This window comes from Cricetulus griseus, chromosome 5, assembly GCF_003668045.3.
Source record: "Cricetulus griseus strain 17A/GY chromosome 5, alternate assembly CriGri-PICRH-1.0, whole genome shotgun sequence".
Lineage (NCBI taxonomy): Eukaryota > Metazoa > Chordata > Mammalia > Rodentia > Cricetidae > Cricetulus > Cricetulus griseus.
In genome coordinates this window covers 39,296,235-39,311,300 of record NC_048598.1, presented here as the reverse complement: position 1 = coordinate 39,311,300, position 15,066 = coordinate 39,296,235, and the positions used below count along the sequence as shown (strand labels likewise).

At 43.5% G+C, this 15,066-nt stretch overlaps 1 long non-coding RNA gene across 20 annotated transcripts in view; it reads left to right on the top strand.

The window, feature by feature from the left end:
• LOC107980098 overlaps positions 1–14,062 on the top strand; it is a 42,993-nt gene extending 28,931 nt beyond the window's left edge. For 18 of the 20 annotated variants that reach the window (XR_004770159.1, XR_004770155.1, XR_004770149.1 and 15 more), the window contains one exon: positions 605–1,351. This is a non-coding gene — a long non-coding RNA (uncharacterized LOC107980098). Of the gene's footprint in view, positions 1–604; positions 1,352–6,573; positions 7,270–13,748 lie in introns of those variants that run through there. The other 2 variants (XR_004770147.1, XR_004770146.1) reach the window with 2 other exon arrangements.
• The last annotated feature ends 1,004 nt before the right edge of the window (positions 14,063–15,066 follow it).

Genomic DNA, 15,066 nt, shown 5'->3' with positions numbered 1-15,066 from the left:
TTTTCTGATTTGCCTCCTTTATTTGATTTTGTTGACTTCAAACTTGGTTTTAGTTGGCTCCATCCAAACTCACTACTGGGAGAATTATGGCTATGTCCTAAGGACTGGGTTATGGAAGAGGGGGGCAGGACTGACTGACTGCTCCTGCTTTGCGGCAGCGAGTGCTGTTGGATCTGTTCCGTGAATGGCAGGCTGTGGAAGCTGTCAATGGGCACCGTTTGAGCTGTGGCTGTGGAGGAAGTTGTTCTCAGAGATGAATTTTTGGAGCTTTTCAGGGAATTGTTGGACAGAGATGACTTCTGCTGATCCACAGTTGAGTCTGGAGACTCTGACAGAGAGCTGAAGGCATGAGCTGGGCCATTGGGCAGGCCCCGGAGGGAAGACTGCAAGTCCCCTCCACAAGTACCCCCAGAGCTGTTAGACCTGATGGTTAGTAACTGCATCTTGGACGGTGCTGACGGTGGAGGTTTCTGCTCCATTGTGTGGGCAGGGGAAGGGGAGCAGCCATTATAATATGTAAATTTAAATAACATTAATGAAAAGACTGCAAGTCCAACATAGTGGTCCACTAAATTGTTAAATGCCGTCGTGTGTTCTGATTTAGGACAGGCTGCTGGCAACTCCCCTGGTGTAGAAGGAGGACACCCTGGCTGGAAAGGTCACTTTTCTGGATGAGGATATGTGGCCTCAGATTCCTGGGAACATTCCAGAAATGAGGTTCTGCTAGAAGAGAGGGTACAAAGGAGCATATATTTCTGAGAATGTACCCTCTTTCTCCAATTTTTTCTCAGCTGAACTTCATGACTCTCAGGAGTGTACCCTGCATGCAGGGGTACAGTTATAAACAGAATGCATGCAGTCCCTGACCCCTCCCGCCAAAGAGTTCGCAGTGGAGTGCTGCTGTATTTAAATTCCCAACTTCCTAGTCTTCTCCTTTCCCACAGGCTCAAGTCTCCAGAGGCATTACCAAATTCCACCCTATTTTTCAAATAAGCACATTTCTTTTGATTTATTTAACGTGTACCTAGAAGGGGAGACATTCTGGTTGAGCCCAGGGGACTTCCCCAACTGCTGTCTCCATGCTGGTCTGATTCTAGGCCAGGTACTACACAAAGCAAGGGCTCTGCAACTAGGAAGACAGCATGAGGTGGTTTGAATGAGGATGTGCCCCACTGGCTCATATTCACATACTTGTTCCCAGCTGACTGAACTGTTTGGGAAGGCTTAGGGGGTGTGGTCTTGTTGGAGAAGGTGTGCCACTGGGGGAGAACTTTGAGGTTTCAAAAGACTCAGGCCATTCTCAGTGTGCTCTCTCTGCCTCCTTCTTGTGATCAAGATGTGAGCCTTTGGCTGTTCCTGCTGTCATGTTTTTGTTCCGTCATCATGCGCTCTGAGCCTTTGAAACTGTTAACCCAATTCAATGCTTTTGTAAGTTGAATTGGTTATGGTGTTTTCTCATAGCAATAGAGAAGTGGCTCAGAAGCAGAGCCACTGAAGCCAGATCTTTAGAATCAAAACTTAAGGCAGGGGTGGTTTCATTTTCTTGGAGACACATAATTTATTTTTTCTTTTTTTTTATTTGAATTAGGAACAGGATTGTTTTACATGACAATCCCAGTTCCCTTCTCCCTCCTGTCCTCCCCCTACCACCCCCACAACTAAAACCCTACCTATCACATATCCTTTCTTCTATTCTTCCCCTGACTCAACCTTTCTGCTTCCTCATGACCTCTGCATCCTTCCTCTTCTTCCCTTCTCATTCTCATAGCTCCCTTCCCCCTCTTCCCGTGCTCTCAATATGCTCAGGGGATCTTGACCCTTTCCCCTTCTCCAGGGAACCAAATATGTCTCTCTAAGGGTCCTCCTTGTTTACTAGCTTCTCTGGAAGAGGGGACACATAATTTAACTTATAAAGAAGGATGGGGAGGAAAAAAGTGAAATGGACAGGTATAACAAGGACGTAGTCTCAGAAAAAGTCCATGGTTGAGAGAACTTGAGCACAAATAATGCCACAGACTTTCTGTTTCTATGCTCTTGTGCTCTCTCTCTCTCTCTCTCTCTCTCTCTCTCTCTCTCTCTCTCTTTCTGTAGCTGTTGGTGTGGGAGTAGAAATTGTCATATCCAGAAAAGGAGAAGCCAAGAGCTAGTTATTCACCCACACTCAAGTTGGTCACCAAGCCAACCCACAACACAGAAGTTCAAGTGCGGGATTCACTTCCACAGGTTACAAGGTTAACAAGCTGTTAGTCAGATGACTACCCAAAGCACTCAAGAGTCACTGTCCCTCCTCCTTCCTGCACCACAGGAAGACACTCATGGCAGCCCACTCTAGTCAGAAGATCTATCTGATTCATCCTTCTTGATGGTAAGAAGGTAAATCCGTCTCTGGAAGCCAGTCATACCTTCCTCCCCTCCACCCACACCTTAGCTGTGTGGAGGGACCCAGCCCCCACCTAGTCTCCTGGTCACCCAGTCCTTTCCACTTTATTCGTCCCATGTAACCAGAGTTCTAGGCTAGAGGCCTGACTCCAGGGGCTCCAACATGTCAGTCCCAGCCTCTCACCTGGACGAAAACAAAACACAGTCGTAAAAGGCCAGAAAGAAGCAAATGGACACTTGAAGAAGTTGGAAAGTAAGCATGTGGGCATCTCTTAGGGGTCCTGACTGAGCCTTAGGTTTAAACAGAGGAAGGACCAGAGCAGGAGCTGAAGGGGTGATTTGAAGCAGGCTTGGAGAAACTGGTCTGGTTGGTCACTAGCTCAGCGAGGCAGCCCTGGAGAAACCCTTCTTGTTCAAGGGACAATCCATTCCAATCAGGTAACTGTCTCTGCTGATAGCTGATCTCATCATGGGCTGATCTGTCTATGGGGTACTGGGAATCCAGAAGCCAGTGCTCCCAGAATCCATAGGGACAGTTATGTCAATGACCACAGGTTTTCAAGGCACCTCTCTGGCTTACTCTTATCTTTGTGCCTTCAATGTTAAAGAGGGTAGCAGCAGGTGAATCACCAGTTTCCAGGTAGACACTCCTTGAGGCATCAGCCTGACTGCATGCAAAGATAAGCAGCATCTATTTATCTGACTCTAAGTTTTAAAGGAGGCAGATACATGATGGTCAGAGATGCCGCCTCCCACCCTGCTTTTAGTTACCCTGTTGGCCCAGGTGAGGAGTCTGTGCTCTTTAGTAAAACCAGTTCCTTTGTATCTGCTATTATTGCCTGTCTGGAACTCAGCCTTCTTAATACCTCTGCTGCGGAGGACTGCTTCCCAACCGTGTCCCATGAAGCTGTAGCATTCCTGTATGGAAGAAAGAATGTGACTATAGCCAGAAGGGGTCACCTATCACCCTAAGCCCTAGAACTGTGACTGTCCCATTACATGGCAAATGTGAAGATGTGGCTGGGGTTAAAGACCTCAGGAAATAATCCCAGATTCTCGAGGGGACCCAGTCAAATCATGCAAGTCCTTAAAAGGCAGGAAACTTCCCTGGCTCTGTTTAAGGCAGCTGAGCCTGGAGAAAAAGGAGACAGATAGAATGTAAGTGGATTGGAGCCACCATTGATAGCTTTCCTGACACAGGAAGGAGCTGGCAGCCACAAGAAAGTGGAGACTTCTGTGCAACAAGGGTGAGGAAGTGAATTCTGCCAACAATCCAGATGACCGCCACTGAACCCAAGGGAAGGAACCCAGCACTGCTGATACCTGGTATTTGCTTGTGAGACCTGTGACAGCCTTCTGACCTATAGAACTAAGATTTTTGTTATTTAGCTGCTATATTTGTGGTCACTTGTCACAACGACAATGGGCAACCGATATAGGAGTTCTGGTCAAAACAGTTTGGAAGACGATGCTCTAGCCTGTCAATCATGCTGATCATATGGTCACAAGAGTCACGGAAGAACAAAGCTAGTAATAAAGCATGAAGGAGAGATAACTTGTTCACACCCAAGGGACAAGCTGAAGCTGCTGCAATTCATGACTCTGTGTCTGACCGCGTCACATGCTGTGTGCAAATAGAACTGCCGCAGACCCGTGGCATCCAACTCCGTTGTCATAGTTACTCTAGAAAGAGAAAGATGCCCTGACAAAGACCAGATTGGCTGTTTTAAGTGGTGAGAAGGTACCCTAAGGGTGGCCAGATGCTTCTACATTCATGTCAGAGATGTTTTCTGAAATTAGCATTCTGTCAGTTCTGCCTCAAATGAAATCACGGTCATTAACGCTCAGAAAACAGCATGTCCGCACTAATGATGGACACCTTTTAAGGAGGACTTGTTCTTAAGTCTTAAGACCCAGGGAAATAAACATCAACAGCAGCAAAGCTTTGAAATGAATATCACCCCAAATTAACTGTTAATTACTGGCCACTTCTCACAGCTCATTTCCTATCCTTCTTTAATTTAATCCTTCCCTCTGTTCTCGCCACACTGGGATGGTTGCTATGCCTTGGACATGCCATCTTTATCCCTCAGCCTCGGAGCCCTTCCTCCAGACGTTTGCATGTGTGCTCTGCTTCCTCCCTTTACTCTCTCTGCCACTGCCCCCCCTTCAGAAAGCTCTTCCCAGGGTACTTTGTTTAAAATAGATGCCTCCAGCCCCAAATGGTTAGCCTCTTTACAGTACTTACACATTTATTTCTTTACACAGTTTCATTTCCCTCCCATTAGAATGGACCCTGAATGGGGACCAAGACCCTGTCCTTTGCCCACTGCTGTATCTATCCCTAGCTTCCAGTGCATAGTGGAATCTTTGTTGCTTGTTGCTCTGTCACTCCTCCTCCACTCAAACACTGGCTACCCTCACACCCCAATGTATTCCAAATCTAAGTTCTTCCCATAAGTCATGCAACTGGCATGATAGATTATTTTTCAAAGATGTCCATCCCAATAAATACTACATGTCCCTACAAATTAATGCTGATACTGCTCCCTTTGATAAATACATCTGTGTTCTCTCTTACTCGTCTGTACTGGCCTGGAAATACGGTGGGTCTTTTCCTTGATGCAATGTAACTGCTAAGGGATAAAGCAGTTGACCTTATTTTCTTGAGTCTCTTTGGTGTTACAGACTTCATGTTGTGTGGAAGCCTATACCAGAGGAGAGACCATCAGTATCTAACCAGAAAAATAGCCAAGTTGAAGTATCCACTGACAGCCAGCACCTGCTTCCATATGAGTGAGATTGTCTCTGACAAGAGAGTCCCATTTGTTGTCTTACCAGAGGCAAAGAAGACAACCTAGTAAAACTGCCAACCAGCCTTCTAAATCTCCTGGAGATTTCAATATTGTGAGCCACAATCAGTAATACGTCACTGAAACAAGGTTATTGGCTGTTAAAAGAGCCAATTGCAGTTGCTGTCATATGCCATCCATATTCTATATCTCAGAGTAGCTCAAGGAATCAGTTTCCAACCCCCTGAGTCACAGCATGTATTTCAGTTTCTTTTCCAGTTGCTATGACAAAAATATCCTGGCCAAAAGCAGTTTTGGGGACAAAGGGTTTATTCTGGCTCAGAGTTCATTGCAAGGGTGTCACATGACAGGAGCTAGAGACTCTGGTCATATTGCATCCATGGTCAGGAAGCAGAGAGAAATGCATGCTTGCAATAAGCCTCTCTTTCCTTTTCATCCAGTCCGGGACCCAGCCATAAAACAGTGCCCTCAACATTTAAGGTCGATTTTCCCTCCTCAATTAACCCAGCAAGGAAAACTCTTCCCAGGCATGTCTACAGGTCACAGATCCTGCTACACTGATAATGGAAATGAACAGTCACAGAAAACTTGCAGCCATCTCTTCAAACCTTTGTCCCAGGGTAACGTAATAAAAATTGATTGCTAGGAATTACGCTCATAAAAATACATGTATGTATGTATATATGTATGTATGTATGTATGTATGTATATATCATCTAGGATTTTTCCCAAGTTCTGTCTCTTTAAGATTAAAAAGCCATCCAGGAGAGCTAGACCAAGGAACCTCACTCTGTCCTCATTCTTCTCAGCCTAGGCCTGGTGACAATTCCCTTCTAAGCAGCTCTTGGCATCTATAAATACAGATTTGGTCTCCTTCTAGTCAAATTTGCCTCTGCTGCTGGAGCACCTTCTCAGAAGTTTTCTCAGCTGGTCCCACCAGCCAAAGCCAGAGTCATAGGGCCACACAACCTCCTTAGCCAGGGCCACTGGGGCCGCATGACCTCACTGTGCTGTTGCTGGGACCACTCTAGTGGAATAGCCAGCAGATCTTTGATAGAATAACACAATTATTTTAAAAATGGTCAGAATCCCTCAAATGCAGTTAAACAATGAGTCTGGAAAGTAACTGTAGACCAAAGTGTGTGTAGACACATTGTCTATAGATAGCAACTGGAAAACAGAGAGATCCAAGTATATAGTAAGTGTAGAATGTGGTTAGTACAAAACGGATCAGTAATGCAGTACAGCTTTTAAACAGACCTGGGTTTGAATTCTGAATCTTCTGCTGATAAGCAGCATGCTCATGGGCAAGTTCCTGACTCTCTCTCTCTCTCTGAGACCACATTTCTGTGTAATGGAACAATAGAATCTTCCTCACCAGGATGCCTTAAAGGAAGAAGAGGACCAGATGAGTGCAACTGAATGCTACTCAAGAAAAGGGAGCCTGAGATCCAAGAAGGATGTGCTGGGGTTAGCTATGGCTACAAGAGTCTGTATTGGTTTCAGAGATGGAGCTGGGAAACTCTGCGTTGAGCATGCAGCGAAAGAGCCTCAGGTCTGTGTAGTCCTGTCCCCTCACTCCGGCAAGAACCATCTCCAACATCGCTCCAGCTGCCTGCTCTGGTTGATTTTTGAGCCACTAAAACCGTGGGCCCCTGGGACTAACACCCTGGGAAAAACTCTACCTCACTCCTTCTCCGTATTTCATTTGAAGTCTGGCAGAAGGACCAACTTGCAACACAATATGAGCCAGAAAACCCACTTAATGCCCTTGGTTTCCCACGAGCTAGTGGCGGAGCACTCTCATTTGCACAAAGTGCTATGTATCAAAATAGGCCGTTGGAAATATTCCTGGCAGATGGTGCTAAATATAGAGCCAGTGACAGATTGGCCCCACCGAGAGGCTCCTCTCTTGCTTGTTAAGAGTGTGCCAGAGCCAAGAAGCCTTTCTTCTAGCTTCTCCTTCCCGGAAGACTGTGGCAATGGCCCAAACCCAAGCATGCACCATGCTAAGACTGAGAGAAAGGAGCTGTACCTGACAGTGAGTCCCACAGTACCCTACTTGGGAGGAGGACCCTCCTCCCAAGTACTTCACTGAAAGGGTAAAATAGGAAGTTCTCATAAACGGAATTCTATTAACTAGCCTCTCTAAAGGATTAACTAATGAACAAAAATCTGCTGGATGGAAATGGAGATAGGTTGGGCAATGGTTAAAGGTAAAGGTTGCAAGGTCAGTTTGTGGAGAGTCCTGCTCTTGCCTCATTCTAGCTACATGAGCTTGGCAAGGTTGCTTAACAATTTGGGGCCTCAGCTTCTTTCATCTGTAGAATGGGTATACTAACAGGACCTACTTCATGTGAAGATGAAACAGTATAATGTAGGCCATGTCTGGTACAAAATACCTTTTGAACAGATGGTAACTATTTTAGTTAATGGACCAAGGAGAGAGAGAGGGAGGGAGAAGAGAAAGAGCCCAAATAACTAAAGGATGGCTGACTGAGAATATTTTGGCTAAGAGTAAAATTGATGTTAAAAATATAATCCAGGTCTAGTGAGATGGCTCAGTGAATGAAGGTACATGGCATGCAAGCCTGATGCTCTAAGTTCAATTCCCAGAAACCATGGTTAAAGGAGAGGACAGATTCTCAAAATTTACCCTTGACCTCCACGCATGCACCATGGCATGCACACACACACACACAAAATAAACAGCTAGAAATAAATAAAATGAAAATATAATCAAGGTGTAAATTTCTAAATGGTTTCTCTGTGTAAGGAGATTGAAATGACCAGCACCATACAGACCCACTGGGAGGTGGCACATAGCTGGTAGAGTTTTGGAGTGTAAAAGGTGGCTTCCAGGGCAGGGAGACATACTAGGAGCTCAGACCATCTTTTTTTCCCAGATTTTTTTAAATTTGAATTAGAAACAAGATTGTTTTACATGACAATCCTAGTTTCCTTCTCCTTCCTGTCCTTCCCCTACCACGCCCATCCAACTAAAACCCTACCTATCACATATCCTTTCTGCTTCCCCTGGATGGTGAGGCCTTCCATAGGGTGTCATCAGAGTCTATCATATCCTTTGGGATAGGGCCTAGGCCCAACCCCATGTGTTTTGGTTCAGGGAGTATCCCTCTATGTGGAATGAGCTCCCAAAGTCCACACCTATGCTAGAGATAAGTACTGAACTACTACATCAGGTCCCATAGAATTCAGAGGTTTCCTCACTGAAACCCATGTTCCTGGGGTCTGGATCAGTCCCATGCTGGTACCCCAGCTATCAGTCTGGGGAGCAAGAGTTCCCCAATGTTCAGGTTAGTTGTTTCTGTGGGTTTCACCAGCCTGGTCGGGACCCATTGCTCTTCACTTGTCCTTCTCTGCAACTGGATTCCAGTTCAGTTCAGTGGTTAGTTGTGGGTCAGACCATTTTTTAAAGATTATTAGTGTATTGTATTGCTTATTTAGTGGTACTGTGGTTAGAGCCTAGGGCATTGCACATGTGAGGCAAGCACTTTACCACTGAATTATAATTCAGCCCTTTTTACTTTGTCATTAGATCTCAAGAGTCGTCTCAGTAAGTGGCTCAGGCTGATTAACAGGGTAACCCTATGCTTTAGTTCTGTTTCCACTGCAGGCCAAGTGCCTTCATGACCACATCTCTGGTTTGCTTTTCTCATTTTATTTTCTCCGAATTTTGGCATTACAACTTCTGAGTGTTTGTCTTGTCCTCTGTGTTGTGGAAGGACCATGTCCTTAAGACTTCATGGAGAGTTAGAATATTCCTGACAGCTTATGCCTGCCCCTTGGAGTCAGAGGAGCTTTTCCCACACAATTTTCCCAATGGGAGATTACAGTAAGGGCAACATTTCCCTGAGAATTATGCACGATGTTCAGGACTTTGGCTCCAAAAATAGCAGACGGGACCATGTCATTACAGTCCACACTCTCCTATGTACTTGCACCCTGTGTGAGGGCAGCCCAGCTGCCTTTATCCACATACCACAACATTCCAGAAGCTTCACTCAGGTATCACATGGACACTAGAATATGAAGAAATGGGAGGGGATGCCTCTGTTCCACACAGTTATCCAAGGATTCAGGCTGCTTGAGGCTTTTAAGGCTGTCTGGGTGATGCCATCATCAAGAAGCTGATGGAGAAGACATGGAGAACCAAGGCAGAAATACTGTAATGCACGTCACTTGCACTCACGTGCGGTGGGTAGAGCTTAGTCATATGACCATACATGACATAAAGGAGGTCAGGATGTGTAGTTTCTCTGGATGTCCAGGTAGAGGAGAGAAAACGGGGGTTCTGGTGCTCCGGCTGGACCTTTTCAAACTCTCCTAGAACTATTAAGTCAGGGGACCAAGAAACATTCTGAAGAGGCACTCTGGAGAAATTCTCAAAGATTTTCAAATTTCTTGTGCTATTTTTGACTAGAGCTTGCTAATAGTTGTCCATAATCTATACCTCTACCTCTTAAATTAGAAAATCAAACATCTCAGTTTCCCTTCATTAGGAATTAGACTGTTCTGCATCCTTACTGTTCAAGGTCACTTGGCATGTGTGGTCAATAAGTAACTCTTTTTGAGAGAAAAAAGAAAAAGAAAACAACCTACCAGTTATCATTCAAAAGAAAGTGGTTCCAGTGTAAGGCTTGGGGTTTTGTGCTTTATGTCAGCCTTGGGGTTTTAATATAAAACTTTTCCAATACCATTCAAACTTGTTTTAGCAATGGGCTGCAAAGGAGCTCCATAGACAGAGGGGCGGGGGGAAGAACATGCCTTTATTTCTGAAAGAACCAGCCCTGCCCTGCAATGCCACCGAATAGCTCCCCAGAGTTCCAAGTGGGAAACATCACACACCTTCCCCACACCTGCTAGAGGGAGTGATACGCACTGATGGAATAATACTTGTGTGTTTACAGCAGTCTTTTACTTTTATGATCCTTTCAAAGACATTTCAACAGTATTAGTGGGGGTAAATCATATGGATAATATATTAAAACCCAAACCAAAACACCAACATTGGTGAACTTTACAATAACATTGTGTGTACAGCTTTCTGCTATGGTAAAATACAAATATAATAACATTTACTATTCACTGTCCCTGATGAATACTTCACTTTTTTATCCCATACATACTTCTGATACCTTTTACATTTTATTACATTAGTTTTCCCCACAGATTATTAGATCTATTTTGTTGTTGTGAATCAGAACCAAATGGTGAGATTGTTATAAAATACATATATTCCCTTTACCTACTGATTGTAAAGGATAGGCTTGGGAAAAGGTTTAAATATGAGATGCTCCCTACCCCTCAGGCTCGTGTGTTAGGGCTTAAATTGTTGGCTAGTAGTGTTTTTTGTGGCGGTTCTGGAAATGTTAGGGAGAGGGGCTGAATTGGAGGAAGCATTTCTCTAGCCTTGGGTCTTGGCAGTGTCTATCTACAACCTCTTCCTGTCCTGCTCGTGGCTTCCTGTCACCCCCATGATGTTCTTCCCAATCACATGGCTCCAAGAAACAATAGCTTGAACTTCAGAAACCATGAGCTACAGTTAATAATTCCTCCTTGTGAGTTTTTTTGTCATAGTTATACAAAATGCAACTGATATGGTAATATTAACAAGTTTACTAGGTATTTTTTATACACACCAGAATTTGAGTATCATGTCCTGTTTCATTCATTTACCAGTGCCCAACATGGAATAAGTTCTTCATATATGCATGATGGATAGACAAAAGGACAAATGAATCAGATAAAATGGTATGCTTACAAGCTGGAGAGATGGCTCACTGGTTAAGAGCATTGGCTGCTCTTCCAGAGGACTGGGGTGCAATTCCCAGGACCCATATGGCAGCTCACAGCTGTCTGTAACTCCAGTTTCAGGGGATTCAACACTATCACACAGACATACACACAGGTAAAACACCAATGCAATCAAATAATAAATCAATCTTGAAAAAATAGTATGCTTGCAAATAAATCTGCTCCTGAAACTAAAGAACTAAAATTTTAAAAAATCATTTTACAATGTTGGTTGTCCTATTTTCAACAACATTAAATGTTCAAATTATTCTGAGAATGCAGAGTCATAGGTGAACAGTGAAGTCATTACTAGGTGTGTCAAATTTGCATGGTAACAACATATTTAGGTTAAAAATTTTTGATAAGAACACTGAGTGCTATTAACACAGCCTCTGTGTTACTGGTATTCTAGGTAAATGAGTTGTGAGAATGACTTATCTATTATCTAAATCAATGTCAAGATCATTTAACTCTTGATAATTCATTATTAAATGCCAAAGTCTTTACCAGTCTCCCCAAAACGACAATTGCAAGTTTCCAAGAGGTGCCACATCACTTTCTGGATGTATCTCCCAACCCTAACCCAACCCTCTGTGGTCCTTCTACCACTTGGGATGCTCCTGTTCTGCATTTTCAGTCCCATCATCCTCTACTACCATCCCTCAACATTTTGTACTGGGCCTTTTCTTCTCTTTACTATCTAAACTGTAACCCATCTTCATGCATTATAAATAATTACCATGCATTATACATGGCACCTATTTTGCTGTCCCATCCTGTTCCCTGAGCCCCAGCTGTATACAGAAACTCTGAGAAAAGTTTACAAAGCATGGGCTTTGCTTTCCCAAGTAAAAGAAAAACAGCAGTCAGTCTTTGAGTTGATTGAGAATATAGATTATGCAAAACACCTTCATGTCAAATATGTGCAAAGTGTCTGAAAATTACATGCCAACCAGTCATCAACAAGCACATGCTCTGTTTTCTTTAAGACATATAAAGTAGCTATCCTCAGTAGGATAAACATCAAATTTCAAAAGCTATGTCAAGATGTATCTGAGTGGATAATGCCAATCATGCTACATTGGAATCTTATTTGGTTGGAAATCTGAACACCTAATTTTGCATCAGCTACTGATGCTACCTAGCCTCTCAGGCTTCAGATGGACAATACATATGCATTTCCATATCACTTGGAAGTTTAACCCCTCCTTCTCATTATTACTTGAAAATTAACCCCTACACAGGGACATCTGATGATTGGGAAGAATTTTTTGCCCATAGAAGGCAGGCAAATACAAGGTTCAAGGCTTATTTTCTCAAGACCTAAAGCCAGTTCTATTGTGCATACCACTTTGAAAACTACAAAAATCCAGAGAGATAAAATCCAAAGCCAAATATGAAGGAGGGGCAGGGATTTCTTGCTATGACCAATAGCAGGAGGAAGGCTTCTTTTACCTTTTCCCTAGAGTGTTTCAGTCTTCTGTGAGTATTCTCCCATTTCATATTTACTTCAGATGGTGAGGGTAAGGAATCTTAGACTTGCCCAAGAAACCAGAGGTGTCATTTGTGTGATGATGTAGTCATTCAGCTAACATGTACATTTATGACTAATCCATGTTGCTACTCTGAGTGCCAGTCATGCACCATCATGGGAAAGTCCCTACTAAGAGAAACTTTTTATTACAATGTACATAAAATGATGGGGAATGTACTCTGTATGTTTATCTTATTGATAGTTAAATAAAATAATGTTTGGCCAATGAGACAGCAAGTTAAACAGGACTAGGGGTCAAAGAGGATTCTGGGAAATGTAGTAGAGAAGTGATGATCCAGGCAGGAAGTGACATAGCAAGGAGACTCATATTTAAGTGAAGGAGAAACAGGAAGGGCCCTTTTTCCCCTCCTCTCCTGCTCCAGCGGCAAGATGTGATCCCAGCAAGGAGGGACGCCAATAAGGTGTCCGATAAGATAAGTCTTATAAAATATATAGGTTTATGATAGTTAAGACTGAGTTAGCAGATGAGAAGTCCTAGTCATTGGCCAAGCAGCTTTGAACCTAATACAAGTTTCTGTGTATTCATTTGGGCCTAACTCGGGCGGTTGGCTGGCGTAAAGCTCACATATGTCGGTGGGGCTCAGTCGGCTTTTGGTGGAAAGATTTATCCTAACAATAAAATATATATCAAATCAGACAAAAGACTTCTATCAAGAAAAACAAAGCAGGGAGAGTGGAGAGGTGGAGAGAGACTTTGTCAGGGCATTATGATAATCTAAGCAATTCTTGACAGTCTTCAAAATGACATTTGGAGCTGTTAGCATCTCATTATCGATCATTGATTGAATAGCTAGGTAGAAAATTAGGGTATATAAACTTAGACAACTCGGTGATATTTATACACATTACACACAATGAGGGAAGACGATACCCTTTTTCATATATGCATGGGGAATTCTCCAGAGTCAACCATATGCTAGGCCACAAAACACCCTTCAAAAACCTTGAAAGGTTTGAAATCATAGAAAGTATTTTTTCCAAACACAATTCACTTAAATTAGATACTAACAACAGAAGGACGTTTGAGAAATCACCAAGTACTTGGGAATTGAACAAGGCACTTCCAAATAACCTACTTGTCAAGTAAGCAGAAGGAAAAAAATGTTAACGTTTTCAGTGAAACAAAAATGAAATCTCTTAGGGCCAGCAAGATGGCTAAATGACAAAAATCTCTTGTCTTACAGTCCCGATAACCTGAGGTCCATCCCTGTATCTCCCAGTGGAAGGAGAGTAATGACTCTTGCAATTTGCCCTCTGACATCCACTTCTGTGCTGTGGTATGTGTAATAGAATATTATTTTAAGGTGTGTTTGTAGGGAGACACCCTAGCCCCGCCCTGGGACAGGTACCAGGTGGACCTGGGACTCGCCCATAAGGGCATCGTGTAGGAAAGCGAAGGTGACATAAGGGAAGCTTCTTAAGACGGCTTGTGGAGACCCGAGCCCCTTTTTCTGGCCGTGCTTGCTGGGTTCCTGTAACCTCACTCAGGCCTGCGTTTTGCCCCTGGTATTTTCTTGAATAAAGAGACTTTAATCATCATGTGTTACTTTCGTTTATGCTGTGTTTGTTTAACTCTGTCAAGTTGTGTTACCATGCCATCTAAAACAGCTGGTGGTCCTAATAAAGAGCTGAGTGACCAATATCGAGGCAGGAGCAAGGATAGGCCGGGCTGGCAGGCAGAGAAAATAAATAGAAGGAGAACTGAGGATGTGAGGCAGCAAGAAGACAAGGAGAGAAGGACATCAGGGGGCAGCTGCCCAGCCACCCAGCCAGCCACGGAGTAAGAGTGAAAGTAAGGAATACAGAAATAGAGGAAGAAGCCGGGCGTTGGTGGTGCACGCCTTTAATCCCAGCACTCGGGAGGCAGAGGCAGGCGAATCTCTGTGAGTTCGAGGCCCGCCTGGTCTACAGAACGAGTGCCAGGATAGGCTCCAAAACTACACAGAGAAACTCTGTCTCAGGAAACCAAAAGAAATAGAGGAAGATAAAAGCCCAGATACCAAAGATAGTTGGGATAAGTTAAGAGAAGCTGGCAAGAAGCAAGCTAAGCTAAGGCCGAATATTCATAACTAAGAATAAGCTTCTATGTGTGATTTACTTGGGAGCTGGGTGTTGGGCCCCTCAAAAAGGTCAAAAAGCCAAAACAGTAAAAAATAAAAACAACCTCCAACAGGTATGCACATGTCTGTATGCTTTCTTATACACATCACATCATACACACACACACACACACACACACACACACACACACACACACTAACAACAATAATAACAAATGCATATTTCTTTAAAAAAGAAAACTTGCTGAGTATGGTAGCATACTCCTATAATCCTAGCCAGATCTCAAAGGATCTAGAGGCCAGAATGGGCTGCATAGGTAGACCTATCACAGAAAAAAAAAAAAAAACAAAATAACTCAATCTACGCATTTGCGATAAGTAACTAGAAATAGAGGAGTTAATTTAACCCAAAGCAAGCAGAATAAAGGAAACAAATATTACA